General features: G+C 41.9%; 1 protein-coding gene across 1 annotated transcript in view; it reads left to right on the top strand.

Moving 5' to 3' along the window:
• Nucleotides 1-3,932: 3,932 nt before the first annotated feature.
• Nucleotides 3,933-15,088, top strand: part of LOC120394671 (netrin receptor DCC-like) — a 40,133-nt gene continuing 28,977 nt past the window's right edge. Inside the window, exon 1 of the mRNA XM_039518891.1 lies at nucleotides 3,933-4,098. The gene's annotated coding sequence lies outside the window, so the exon portion shown is untranslated. The remainder of the gene's footprint in view (nucleotides 4,099-15,088) is intronic.

The following is a 15,088-nucleotide window of genomic DNA, read 5'->3' as shown; positions in this document are numbered from 1 at the left end:
TTAGCCACCATGAATTTATCCAGTTCTCTTTTAAACATTGTTATAGTCCTAGCCTTCACAACCTCCTCAGGTAAGGAGTTCCACAAGTTGACTGTGCACTGCGTGAAGAAGAACTTCCTTTTATTTGTTTTAAACCATAAAAACTATACAGGCTTGAGGCCTTTGCCAGGCAATATATAGTCTTGGACCAGTGACAGCCCTGGGATCTGCTATAGTGGGATCCTGGAGACTTATAAACAGGAGCATTGTACATAACCACTGGAAAAGGGAAGGTCCCTGCTTTCCATTGGAACAGTATACGCTTCTAGAGCTGTAAGGACCCAGGAGATCAGAAAGTAAAACCATGACATTTATATATATACAGAAAGCCTACGGTAGATTATTTTTAAACTTTTTTTTTTATGGCTCTTTCTGTGTTGTGAATGCTTGGACTGAGAATGAAGGTACCTGACCTTACAGATGCAGAAAAAATGCAAAGTCCCAATCATGTTTTTAAACTCTCTAAACATGCCTAAAATGTCTTTTCTGTAACAGATGTGGCATATATAGAACGTAAGGGTCGTATTCAGTGGTGGTGCCTGGGCTGGAGTGCATAATCTGTAGACAGCCCCGCATACGAATACGGCCATCCAATCTCTGACTGATAAAATCCTATACCACACCGCACCAGTTTGTAGCTGTGTACTAGGTAGAATTTCAAAACCGCCTATGTAGCCATGAGCATGTCTCATTAGTCACAAAGTCTTGTGTTTAAATCACTCCAGGCACTCCTTGAAAATCCTAACTGCAGTGTCTTTCTCCATCTTTTTCCATGTGTTGTAACAATATGTGTTATATACAGTAGAGCCAAATTCACTCACTGAAATAGACATATCTTCTCAGCCACCACCACTACTACACTGTCCCCAGTACACCCTGCCTAGGGGAAGAAGGGCTTTTTCTATAGCAAGAGTGGAAAGTCTGCAGTCACTGCACTGCTTTTACAGGGCTTGAAAAAGGAAGACCTCCAATCCTCCGCTTCTCTAACCCCACCCCAAACTTGTGGGTTCGGGATTCCCCCACAGAACCCAAGTGAAGGGGCTTGTGGTGTCTGGGAAAAGGCATAAAGTACTAGGGTTCCAGGTAGAAATGAAGCATATTCCCTTTCCTAAATGAAATCTGTGACATATGGAGGTGATGATGGTTTGTAATATACCTAAATTCTAATGAGTTCTGGAGTCACTACCTAGGGTGGCCAGATCTATGGATTGTGAGATCCAGCCTTGGTCCCGCAGTTTTTTAATTTATTTGCCAAAATGGAGATTCTTGAAATTGCTGCATGGACTCTTGAGACAACTATGTTTGTGACAAAAGCCTTGTTCATATGCTATCTTGACGGACAGGCTTTTGCTTGTTTGTTTTGCTCCCTAAACTGTGGAACCTTTCTTTCTGCTGACATGAATGTAGTGTGGTGGCTTTTAACAGCTTTCCGCTCCATACCATGTTGCTTTTTAACTTTTTAATTATTTATTTAAAGCAAAGCTAAAATAAAGTTTCAATACTTGTCTTTTGAGTTTACATCAGCTCATTTCATGTGAAAGCTGTTGGCAGCCTGTGTCTGTGCCAACAGCTTCATTTGAAATGTAGCATTTTTGCTCTTCTGTAGATTATGCATGGGTGCAGCTGATGGTTGTTCACCATAATAATAATAATACTAATAATTGAGAGGTACCCTATCTCCTAAAACTGGAAGGACCTCGAAAGTGTCATTGAGTACAGCCCCTGCCTTCACTAGCAGGACCTGTGGTGTGGAATTCCAAAACTACCACGCAGAGTTGAGTTGTTCTTTTTCTCTTTCAGAGCAGGCACTTTTAAATATGTATTAACGGTGATCATGATTACAAAGTACTAAATATCGAGGACAATGTGCAGGCGACTTCTTTTTTTTTAACATGCAGGAATCTTTTCATAAGTTGTAGCATGTCATTGGGGCCCATTATTAAGTTAAAGGAGACACGAGTTCCTCTCTCTCAACTGCACCTGACTGTTTAGCTAAATGTGTGTATATTATATGTTTGTACAGAACCTAGAAATAGCGGGATCCTAGACCATGACTGGTTCCTAGGCACTATGGAAATATAACACAATAATAATATATAGTTCTTGCTACCATAGTGTCTGAGCACCTTACACCATGCCACGGATTTATCCTCACACCCCTGCCTCCCGCCTTGTGTGAAGTATCTCAGGTGAGCTGAGACAATGGTAGATTATGTGACTTGACCCCAATCACACAGGAAATGTGGTTTGAGCAGGAATTGAAACCCAGGTTTCTGGAATCCCTACCTAACAATACATTTATTAGACGACACTAGCTCTGCTCTCAATCACCAGTGAAATTTTGACTGACTTTTTTACTGGCCAAAATGCCAGAGCTCCTATTTTCTTCTCGAACTCTGTGGCCTCACACCACCCCACCACTCCTCTACTTTTGAAATACACTTCGTTGACTTTGGGCCTGTGCCCCTTACTGGCCTCTCTTCTACCCTCTAATTTGCTTTCAAAACTTTTTGATGGGTTCTTCTCTTCACTTCCCTTTGTCGAGTAGGCCCTCCAAAAGCTCTGTGCTTGTCCACCTGCTCTTCTCTACCTCCTATTTCTAAATGATCTTATCCATAAGGGGGTGGCTTCCAAATACCATCTTTGATAATCGATGATTCACAGATCTATCTTCATAAAGACCTGTTCCCCTTTATCCAAACCTAATCTCAACCTGTTTCTCTGACGACATCTGGTCATCATTTGCACCGAGAGAATTTCTCTCCTTCTCCCTTGGTGTCTCTGTTACCACGATAACATCGCCATAGAGGCTCATAATCTGGGCATTATCTTGACTCACTCAGGCCTGGTCCAATTCTTGCAGCTTTACCTACTTGACATTTCACAGATCTGGGCTTTTTAGTTTTGGGCATCCTGGTGTACGTAAAAGGGAATGGTTTCTTGTGTCATTAAAGACATTATCATGCCTGATGTGAGGGGGCAGAATTACTGTTTCATTGGCAACCATAAATCTGGCATTTCCAGTGCTACAACACCTGCTTTGAAAGATATTTACATCTTCATTTGCATTCCTTGGGGAAATGGTGATTTTTTTTACAGTCTATATCTCAGCCAAACCCAATGGAATTTCATGGTACAAGTGAAACACCCATGTCTAGCTCAGTGTTGCTTGGACCCTATTGAATTTTGCACCAACAGCTGTGTTGGAGCCTCTCAAAATATAGGTTGCAAGAGTCCTTCATAATGAAAAAGTGACAGGAGTTGCTACCTCTGCCTGCAATAACATGGATATAGACTTCGCTTGTTTCCATACAATGAATAGTATCCTTTCAGAGGACATGTCAGTCATACAGTTTGATGTGCAGCATGGAAGAAAGATTCCATTAGGTGGAAAGATGTGAAAATAACAAAAAGTTTCTTAATCCTACTTAATTTCAGTACATCTTTCTTTGAATTTCATCCTGTTCTGAATAGTGTGTATTGCAGAACACTGTGTTTGTACTTTGATAAAGTTATTCCTGAAGTAGTTTGTAAGTAACATGTTGCTATTTGGTACTCTCTTATGTCAATAACACATCTATTATTTTCTTCTTTAAATTACACTCATTAGTGGCATACTGATAGTTATTCAGCAATCACGGAAGCCTCAAAGTACTTGTCTGAACATCACTTATTCTTCAGATTGGATGATTAGCCAAATCCAGATCAACACAGATACATTGTGCAATTTATATTTTCAGTGACTATATAATTGCTTCTTTTCCTTGTGCTTGCAGGACCATTGAGGTTTCTTTCCCAGACAGAATCTGTCACAGCTTTTGCAGGAGACACAGTTTTGTTAACGTGTGAAGTAGTTGGAGAGCCTATGCCGATGGTACACTGGCAAAAACCTGGAGGACCTGATCCTGAGCCCCAGTGACACCCGAGTGGCTGTCTTGCCCTCTGGAGCTTTACAGATTAGCAGAATCCAAGCAGGAGACAGTGGGATCTATAGATGCCTTGCAAAAAATCCTGCTAGTTCCAGAACTGGAAATGAAGCAGAAGTCAGAGTTTTGACAGGTAAGAACCATATGATTTTACATTGCCCTATGTATATGCTTCCAAGTATATGTGGCTCAAAAGCTTGTCTTTCACCAACTGAAGTTGGTCCAATAAAAGATATTACCTCACCCACCTTGTCGCTCCTGATGGGGGCAGTTAAGTTTTCTTTCCAGTTGCTTCTATGAGCTTACGAGTTCTTTATTTTGAAGAGCCTGGAGACATTTAGAAGCTTCTGGGTGTGAAGGTGAGTAGCTGGCCTTATGTGACTAGCCAAATTTCCATAGGCCATGGTTTGAGAGCTGATGCAATTTTAGTTAAAGGTTTATGTTCCTGTATCTATATCCATATTCATTCTTGTATCCACATCTCGTTCTATGTACCTTTTGGCCTGCCAGGCTTTCCACCACTCCAACAGTCTTCCGTCTAGCTCCAGCGTCTTTATTTCTAGAAATATTACCATGAATATAATTGAGCAACAGAAGATTGCTCTGCAGCATGATTCCGTGCAGAAATGCCTTGCCTTCTAGTCCTGTGTTTCTAAAGGCAAACACCAGTGAAATTCTACAAGGACATTAACCATCATATTTTTAGAATCTGCTCGGAAAGCCCTCCTGCTGGATGATCAAGTCTAAGGGGAAAAACAATTGAAGACAGTTGGCAGTTTTTCAAAGAGACATTATTAAGGGCACAAGAGCAAGCTATCCTACTGAGTAGGAAAGATAGGAAGTATGGCAAGAGACCACCCTGGCTTAACCAGGAGATCGTCAATGATCTAAAATTCAAAAAAGAGTCCTACAAAAAGTGGAAACTCAGTCAAATTATAAAGGATGAATATAAACAAATAACACAAATATGTAGGGACAAAATTAGAAAAGCCAATGCACAAAACGAGATCAAACTAGCTAGGGACGTAAAAGGGAACAAAAACAATTCTACAGATACATTAGAAGCAAGAAGACAACCAAGGACAGAGTAGGCCCATTACTCAATGAGGGGGAAAAGCCAATAACAGAAAATGTGCACATGGCAGAGGTGCTTAATGACTTCTTTGTTTTGGTTTTCACCAATAAGGATGGTGGTGATTGGACATCTAACATAGTGAATACCAGTGAAAATGATGTAGGATCAGAGTCTAAAATAGGGAAAGAACAAGTCAAAAATTACGTAGACAAGTTAGATGTTTCATAAATTAGCAGGCTTGATGAAATGCAGCCTAGAAATACTCAGGAGCTGACTGAGGAGGTATCTGGAGCCATTAGCAATTATCTTGAATAGTCAATGAAGATGTGTAGGAGACATTCCAGAAGACTGGAAAAGAGCAAATATAGTGCTCATCTATAGAAAGGATATAAGGACAACTCTGGTAAAATTACAGACTAGCCAGCTTAACTTCTGTATCCAGAGTACATAATGAGCAAACACTAAGCACCAATTTGCAAACACCTAGAAGATACTAAGGTGATAAATAACAGTCAGCATGGATTTGTCAAGAACAAACTGCGTCAGACCAACCTGATACTCCTGGTCAAAGAAAGCTAATGAGCCTTGTGGATGGGGGGAAGCAGATATGGTATATCTTGATTTTAGTAAGGCTTTTGATACTGTCTCACATGACCTTCTCATAAACAAACTAGGGAAATGCAACCTAGATGGAGCTTCTATAAGGTGAGTGCATAACTGTTTGCAAAATCGTTCCCAGAGAATAGTAATCAGTGGGTGACAGTCGTGCTGGAAGGGAATAACAAGTGAGGTCCCACAGGGATCGGTTCTGTGTCTGGTTCTGTTCAATATCTTCATCAATGATTTAGATAATGGCAAAGAGAGTACAGTTATAAAGTTTGCAGATGATAACAATGGGAAGGGTTGCAAGTGCTTTGGAGGATAGGATTAAAATTCAAAATGATCTGGACAAACTGGAGAAATGGTCTGAAGTAAACAGGATGAAATTCAATAAGGACAAATGCAAAGTACTCTATTTAGAAAGGAATGATCAGTTGCACACATACAAAATGGGAAATGACTGCCTAGGAAGGAGTACTGTGGAAAGGGATCTGGGGATCATAGTGGATCACAAGCTAAATATGAGTCAACAGTGTAATACTGTTGCAAAAAGGAAACATCATTCTGGGATGTATTAACAGGAGTGTTGTAAGCAAGATACGAGAAGTAATTCTTCCATTCTAGTCCATGCTGATTAGGCCTCAGCTGGAGTATTGTGTCCCATTCTGGGCACCGCATTTCAAGAAAGATGTGGACAAATTGGAGAGAGTCCAGAGAAGAGCAACACAAATGATTAAATATGTAGAAAACGTGACCTATGAAGGAAGATTGAAAAAAAACTGGGTTTGTTTAGTCTGGAGAAGAGAAGACTGAGAGGGGACATAACAGTTTTCAACTAATAGAAGGTTGTTACAAGGAGGAGGGAGAAAATTTGTTTTTTTCTTAATCTCTGAGGATAGGACAAGAAGCAATGGGCTTAAATTGCAGCAAGGAGGTTTAGGTTGGACATTAGGAAAACTTCCTAACTGTCAGAGTGGTTAAGCACTGGAATAAATTGCCTAGGGAGAGGGATTTTTAAGACCTTTTTGGACAAACACCTGTCAGAGATAGTCTAGATAATATTTAGTCCTGCCTTGAGTGCAGGGGATTGGACTACATGATCTCTCGAGGTCTCTTCCAGTTCTATGATTCTGTGATTCTATCATAAGCATATGTAACTTCTAGTTAAGCCAAAGGGCATGGTGCAGGTCTCTCGGACTGCTGGGGTGAAATCCAGACCCCATTGAAGCCACTTGGAGTATTGCCACTGAGTTCAGCAGAGCCAGGATTTTACCCATGAACTATTAGAATGAATCTGTCCATGTGTGGATCTCTTATAGAGACATGGCTCACGGAGTTCTGTTTATTCTTCCTTTTGGGGAGTGGTAGATGGCTCTGGGAACCATTGATTTGATGGGCAGAGCCAATGGGATTTGTGAGATTCAAACATTCTCTGTATTTTAGATTCTGATGCCAGGGCAAAACCCCTGGGACAGCCTGGGATTATAGCTCCCACCAACTCCTCCGGATGCATTACAGATTGCTTGCAGCTTGGGGGCAGAACCAAACCCATCATTTGCTGGTAGCAAGGTAATACCCCACCTCCTGAAGTTCCCTGCAGTTTTTTTCTGCCTCAGTGGTTGCAGCCCTCCCAGCTGCTGAGTTTTTCAGAGGGAAATTCCAAACTCCATTTCAAATTCTTAGACGAACAATTCTTCTCAATAATTTGCCTTTTGAGGAGATTGTATCCTCAGCTCTGCTTCCTCTTCTGAGGCATGGGCAGTCGGTGGTGCTCTGTAGGCTTCAGGGAGAGAGCTAGGGTGAGAGAAGTAAGAGGCAAAAGGAGGGGACTGTGTCCCCTCCCCTCTACTCCCTTGTCATGAGCGTCTTGTTGAGACATTGGGCCAATTCTGTGGGCAGAATGCAGTCTCTCTCCCAACTCAGACGAGGTGGGGTTACCTAGATACCCTTCCCCCTGGCAGGAAAGGAGGCAGGCAGGAAGGATTGGAAATGAACAGACTCCAGAGCACGCAGCCCCACAATCTCCACAATGGGAGTGAAGCCAAAATGGCAGCACACCAGATGTGGTTGCACCTGGGTCCCAGCCATGCTTCACACTATGGAGCACAGCCACCTCGTCCACTTCTACGAGTTGTGGATGGAGGGCACTGGGCACAGTATGGACACTGCAAATGGCAGTAAGGAGCCTTCATGTCCAGCTCTCTTCCCTTGCTGTGGCCTCTGTAATCGCCCTCAGCCCTCTACTGATATACCAGGATTAGGAACTCCAGGAAAGAAAAAGACCTATCTGGCCTGTGTGGATCCCATGCAACAGAGGGTTGTGATTCTGGGGACTTGAGACTCAGAATCCCAGATCCATACTTGAGACCCAGAAAGGGCCTATTTGGGAGAGGGACACAAATAGTTCCAACCTCTCTTAGGACACGGAGATGGCTCTGAAAATATTTCAAGTGGTTTACAATCTCTGGACCCAATTTCATTTCCCCATCTAAAGCAGGATTATGGGGACAAGCTCCCATAAATAACTGAATAATAAAATCAGCTCTGTTTCCTCTGCTCTCCTCCCTGGAATGCAGCAGGGCAACTGATCCTCAGCACCTGGTTCCCTGGCTCATGAGATGAGTGCAGCATGGCGGATCAATACAGAAAAGAATAGGCCATAAACATACTGATTCCTCTAGGCATGCATGCATGCCCTCACCACAAATAGAATTGTTCCTCCTTAGGGCAGGAAGGCCAGTGGTCAAAATCAGCGTTAGATAATCAAATATTTACAATATATCTAAAATACTCTACACATATTGGCCTTAGGAAGAAGGAGATTTACTTACCTCTTTCTGAATAATTTTTCTGATCACGGTTCTCTACAGAAAGCTGGAAACAAACACACAAAAATTACATATTTCCTGGATATCTTGGATTTAGGACAAGACACAGACATATATGATGCAGGAAGTCAATTATAGGCCTGAGTTGAGAAATGAATACTATTGATAAGTTTATCTCAGAAGACTGTGTGCACAAATGATGGCCATAATGTAATACAAATTAGTATCACTGAGATGGAAATCAATTCATACTGGAGCCTAGCCAAATTCTAAACTCATACACAGACATGATTCAATGTAATCCAGATTTTATATGATACTGTTAGTAATTCCAGAGCAACCCATCTATATCTCACTCTATTTCATCTATTTATAGAGATCTAGCTCCAGTTATATATTCCTATGCTTCTACACAACAGCTAATTTTGTACCCAATATTTAAAAGGTAAACAGAATGGCCGGGTAATTATAGACTTATCAGTCAACATAGATCCCAGTGAATAATGGTAGCTGATATGGAACCTGATAGAATAAAGGAGTATAATTAATGCCAATCAATATGATTTTGGAAAGAATCCTCTCAAACTAGCAATTTCCTTTGTTCAATAAATTGGTTGGCTGATATAAGTTAACAGTGTTGATATAATATATTTAGACCTCTTTAAGGCATTTGGCATAGACCTACTAACATTTTATTTTAAAAATAGCATGATATAAAATCAACATGCTTTTACTTTAAATAGATTTAAACTGGCAGCTAACTGATAGGTCTCAAAATATAGTATAAACAGGAATGTCATTGAAGCAGTATATGTTTTCTGGTGATGAGTCACGAGGATGTGTTCCTGGCCTATGCTATTACTATTTTTATCAAGATCTGGAAAGCTAGGTGCTCCCAGATAAAATTAACAGATAGCTCAAAATTAGGACAATGGTAAATAATGAAGAGGACAGTCCACTGATACAGAGCAGTCTGAGTACGTAGTAAGTAGAATTAAGCAAACAATATGCATTTAATATTGTAAATGTAAAGAGATCTACAAAGGGAAGTAGGCCTACTTACAGGATAGAAGTGTCTAGGAAGCAGTAAGGTCTGAAAAAGATTTGCAGATGGTAGTGCATAGGCAGATGAACCTGAGCTCCCAGTGCAACAGTAGAATGAAGGCTAATGTAATCCTGGGATGCATAAACAGGGGAATCTCAAGTAGGAGTAAAGGGAGGTTATTTATCTCCGTGTTTGGCATTAGTGTGACTATTTGCTGGAATACTGTTTCCCAGTTCTAGTGCCACAGTTCAAGAGGTGTTGATGATGGAAGGTTCGAGAGGAGCCACAAGAATAGTTAAAGATTAGAAAATGTGGCTTATTGTGATAGACACAGAAGTTACCCTTCTTTTTTCAATCTATTTTGTCTACGGGGTGATGTGATTGATATCTATCGAATATACATAGGAAAATATAGAATAATGGGCTCTTCAGTCTATGCATGAAAGTATGACATGATGCAGTGGCTGAAAGTTAAAGCTAGACAATTTTGGACTGGAAATAAGATTTACATTTTAACAGTGAGGATAATTATGTTGTAACAATATCCAATATAAAGGGATTCTCCATCAAGCAATTTTTAATTCCAGAGTTGGATCTTTATCTAAAAGATATACTCTGAAATTTTCAGGGCGGTGTTATGCAGTCAGACCTAGATATTCCACAGTGGTCCTTCTGACTTTGGAATCTGAGACAGTGATTGCAGAATCAGTTTTTAAAAGTGAATCTTTACAGACAGTTCAGGAATGTATACGAAACAGATTACAACATCACCAAAACACAGTGATTCATTTAGGTCTCCCACAGCATTTATATCTTCCATGCCATTGACAGATGCAAATTAATGAAAAATCAGGACAGAGTTGAGGATAATAAGACACCTCTCTGAAAAAGCCTGAATATTGGACTGCCCTATAAAATCTGGACATCTGGTCACCCTACTTCCCATAGATAACAGACCTGCTGTGGTTGCAGCAGCTCGTGTCTGATGACTTGGCACAAGCAGGAAGAACATAATCAGCTCCACTCCAGAGATTCTCCTGCCTTGGGTGGAGCAAAAGTTGTGCACCCGCCCCAACAATTTGTAAGGATCTGCAAGTTCATAATCAGGTTGCAGGGCCTGGGCCACCAAGAAAGCATCCAACAATTTGGAATATTAGGCAATTACAGGAAATACTACCTGAAGAGGCCAGGAGAGACAGAACCTGCAGCCCCCTGATTAGTCCACACACCAACTATTTAAATTAGGACATTGGTCCTGCAGAGGTGTCCAAGCAGGAATGAAGACTCTGGCTTGCTACATATCTCTGTCTCACCCCATCTCACCCTGGACTCCCTGCCTTTGACCTCAGCCCAGTGAAGAGTACCAGTCCAGCTGCCTCTGCCTCTGCAGCCTATATTGTGCAAGCGGGATACAAGATCTGCACGGCACACATTGGATTAACAGGGTGGCTTCTGGCAAATCCCAGAAATATCTCTACTCATCATAAGTAATTTGGTGGGCTGGGTGATCAACTTCTTGCAACTAGAAACAGAAAATAAAGTGCGCCCTGTGGCCTTTCTGTGTGTCAGGGCTCAGTGATCTTAGGCAGTGAATGGCATCTCGCAAAGCTGGGCAAGTGTGTCCCTGCTACATCTTTCTCAATCTTTTTCCACTGCTCCACAGGACAATACAAAACATGTGGGAATGAGATACAGCATATGCCTTTTGGATGGTATAGAGATTATAACACTCAGGCTTGATTAGCTTGGCCCTGGAGCTCAGATTGCCTGTCTTACAGAGCTTTTACATATTGCAAAACCAGTCTTCCACCCAGGAGCAGGGAGGCTATACAATTGATACTTGCATGAAGTGGTGATTGCTCTCCTACAGAGCCCAACAGAGAAATCAACATATAGAACTTCTATTCTATTGGCTGGTTGAAGCCAGTGAAACACATCCTTGAGTGGCCATAGCCCAGAAGGCTCGGCAGGTGGGTATATAACAGTCTCCAAGCCGAAAAGATCAAGTCTCTATAGTATAAAGTTCTGCAGCATGTTCAAGAAAAGGAAGTTTTTATACAAAATGCCAACCCTCAAATGCTTGGTCATCAACCTTTATTCCACGCCTCGAGGAATGAATGTATCATGGGAACCTCATTCTGCTCTTTACAGCACTACTAGGTTGAACCCCTGCAGGAGCTATTTCTCTATCCATTGGAGAAAGGCCTTTCCAATGTCATTTTTCCTCTTTGTGAGTTTTTCTCCATGTGTGTAACCGTATTTAAAGGATGATTTACTTCCACTCTTGAAATCATTGGCACAAAAATTAACTTTAATGGCTCAAAGAATAGAAACTTATCCATACCTATCTAAGTGCCTTTTTCAGGTAATAAGGTCCACAGATTAGCCCACCCTTGAGACAGTGGATTATGCAGAAAAGAGAGATGAAAACTGGCATCCAAGATTAGTTAGTTATCCAGTTGGTGGAATTTACCATGTTCTGCAGTAGGAGGAAATTTTTATGTAGTTTTCCTCAAAGTATATTTAACAAAATCTAGCAACTTAAGAGAGTGTATTTGAATTATTCTGATTGTAGGCTTTCTCAGCTGGAGGATACATGGGGGAAAGGCATTCCCTGCTGCTAGTTACAGACAGATCTGTGGCCGTAAGCTGCAGAAGCAGGTGGAAGTTCCCATTGTAATGGATCTATAAGCCTCATTGTAGAGGAATTTTTAGTTGAGCACGGATAAATACTCTTATTCTTGCTTTAGAGTGGGGATAGGGGAGGAAAGCAAAATGTGACACCTTTAAATTCATTTATCCACCAAATAGCACAAATTTATTTAGATCATTGAACCTACAACTCAAATGTTTCTTGTGGCATGATCAGTAATGTCTAAATAAACAAGACACTACTACAGACAAAAATGAAGGCAGAAGCAAGGTGTATTTCCTCTAAAATCAGAATGGAGGAAGGAGGAATTCAAAAGAAGAAAACATTTTGTTTTGAAATGTCTTACGTTAATCTTTAAGAAAGTACTAAAAACTTGGTGAGAGATACTCTCTATCCAAATTCAGCCTGTAGATATGCTTCCAGCCCTGTTGGTTCAGTACAGGCACAACTCAGAAACATTATCTGTACAGAAGATAGATCTTGACAGCATTTTTTTACACACTGAGGAACTCATTTGAATTCCACCTTCCTAAAACAACATTCCTGAGCCCCTCACTAGCAATATGGGAAGTGGATAGTTTGGATAAATGCCCGGGAAGAAAGCTGTCTCAGGCCATCATCCAAAGCCCAAACTAAAGCTGAATCACTCTGATGTCTGGAAGATTCAGTTTACTTTTGAGTTCTTGCACTTCCTGATTCTTGTGTGGGACCAGAAGCAGTAGTGCCAAAATCCTAAGAATGGGTATTCTCATGATTTCAACCTCACTGAAGCTAAGGAGAAGTGGAAATCTAGAAATCCTATTCTCAGTGTTTTCAGTGCTGGAGTCAACATGGCTGAATTTGGGATAAACATCAATAAATTCCAACTCCCACCCAGAGGAGAGTCCTTTGGGGTATCTGCCTGTCCCAAGTCAGGTAAATTCAACTCCACCAGAGAGGTCCTTTGGGGCCATCTGCCTGTCCCAAGTCAGGGTAAAGGAGGAGGGTTGGGCGTGGGGCTAGCAACTCCACCCCGTAAAAATCAGCTTGCTACAGAAACGCCAACAATAGAGTTAACAGAGACTTTTAGCCTGGAAAAAGAAGGATCTTCAACTCGAAGACGCATGACGCTGGGTGGTGAAAGCCGCGAGGAAGCCACTAAGCCGATCACCCTTCTTACAACCAGGAGGATTACCATCGGCACATGGAACGTGAGGACCATGTACGAGTCAGGAAAGACGGCGCAGGTTGCAGCAGAGATGAGGAGCAACAACCTGACCCTACTAGGCATTAGCGAGACAAGATGGACGCAAGCTGGACAGAGACGACTGTTGACAGGAGAGCTGTTGAACCCCCAAGGGAAGCGGAAAAGAGGCCGCCCAAGAAATACCTGGCGACGCGACCTTCAGGTTGATAGCAAAAAAATGGGCTATACCTGGAACCAGCTAGAGCGAATGGCCCAGGATAGAAGACTCTGGAGATCTGTGGTTGGCGGCCCATACCCCGGTTGGGGTGACGGGCATGAATGAATGATGAATGATCAATAAATTCAGTGTTGTGTTGTCCAGGGTTTAACAAGGGGAATCCTGTAAATATCCCTCTGAGCCTATGGTAAATCCCATCTACCTGATGTGTGTATGATGGCAGAAAGGAGAGCTGAGGGACTGGAGAATCTATTCATTTATTTTCCCATTTAAACTGAAAATGTGCTGTCATTACCGTGACCAAAGACAGACACACCACGTTCAACTCTTATTTATAATACCAAATAGATAAGGATGTCTGGGAGCGTCCTCCCATGAGAATATTTTTGATAATACTTGCCAGTTGGTGCAATCTGGTTTATTCCAAAGGCAAAACATTTTCTCTTGCAATGTACTGTATGAGAACCTGGAGTAAGTCATCTCTGGAAGGTATTTGTTTGGATAAAATGGATGGTGTAGTAATAGCCAAACTTGCCTTCCGCTTGGAGGCAGGATTTCAAAAAAATTGCCACTAGCCTCTGCTATCAGACTCCAACACATCACTGGATTAAATTTGGGATGAGCTTTGAAGCTACTGGATGCTTATCTGAGCAAAGGCTTTTTAACCAATCTAACACCCATTCATTGTTTCACTTCTTCCTTTGTTTTACGAATAGCCAGCACACATTTTCCCCCAAAGAATGCTTATTCCTGATGCACAGACCTAACCTTTAATTAAAATGTACCCCTTTACTTCAGGTTCCAGAAACATAACCTCAGCCAGACACTTTGGACAGACACTACAAGACTGCAGAAAACGAGAGATGCTCACATCACCACATACGCTCCTCTAATCAATATAGAGAAAAGAATCTTCTTGTACACAGAAAAGAATCCTAAGATACAAAATCACTCCCAAACTCATCCCTGGTGTAAATTGATTGGTCCGGTTGGTTTCTTGAGAAGCCTGTACCCTGCTGAAGTGCAATGATTTTTTCCCCAATGCATAAGTTGTGTAGTTCATTGTCTAAAAGCATTAATTTTCCTTTTGTAAATAATAACCCTGCATTGTCCTTAGGGGCAGATGATATTGATGGGTCTAGTGTTACCTATTCTGGAGTCTTCTCTTTTGTCTCACACAGCTTACCTCTGCTGAATTACAGTGCAGAATTTGCCACCCTACTTCCCCACAAAAAACATCACACACAATGTGCTCCACCAAGGACAGGGGCAGCTCCAGGCACCAGCGCAGCAAGTGCGTGCGTGGGGCAGCAAGCTGGGGGAAGGGGGGTGAGTGGCCTGTCAGTTGTCATGAGGGCGGCAGTCAGGGAGCCTTTGGTGGCATTTCTGTGGGAGGTCTGCCGGTCCCCTGGCGGTAATTCAGTGGCGAGTACGCTGAAGGCGGACCGGTAGATCACCCACACAACCACTGCCGAATCCACGTGACCAGTGGACCTCCTGCAGAAACGCCGCCAAAGGC

Source organism: Mauremys reevesii, unplaced genomic scaffold (genome assembly GCF_016161935.1).
Source record: "Mauremys reevesii isolate NIE-2019 unplaced genomic scaffold, ASM1616193v1 Contig72, whole genome shotgun sequence".
NCBI classification, from domain to species: domain Eukaryota; kingdom Metazoa; phylum Chordata; order Testudines; family Geoemydidae; genus Mauremys; species Mauremys reevesii.
This window is presented reverse-complemented; position numbering and strand designations above follow the sequence as displayed.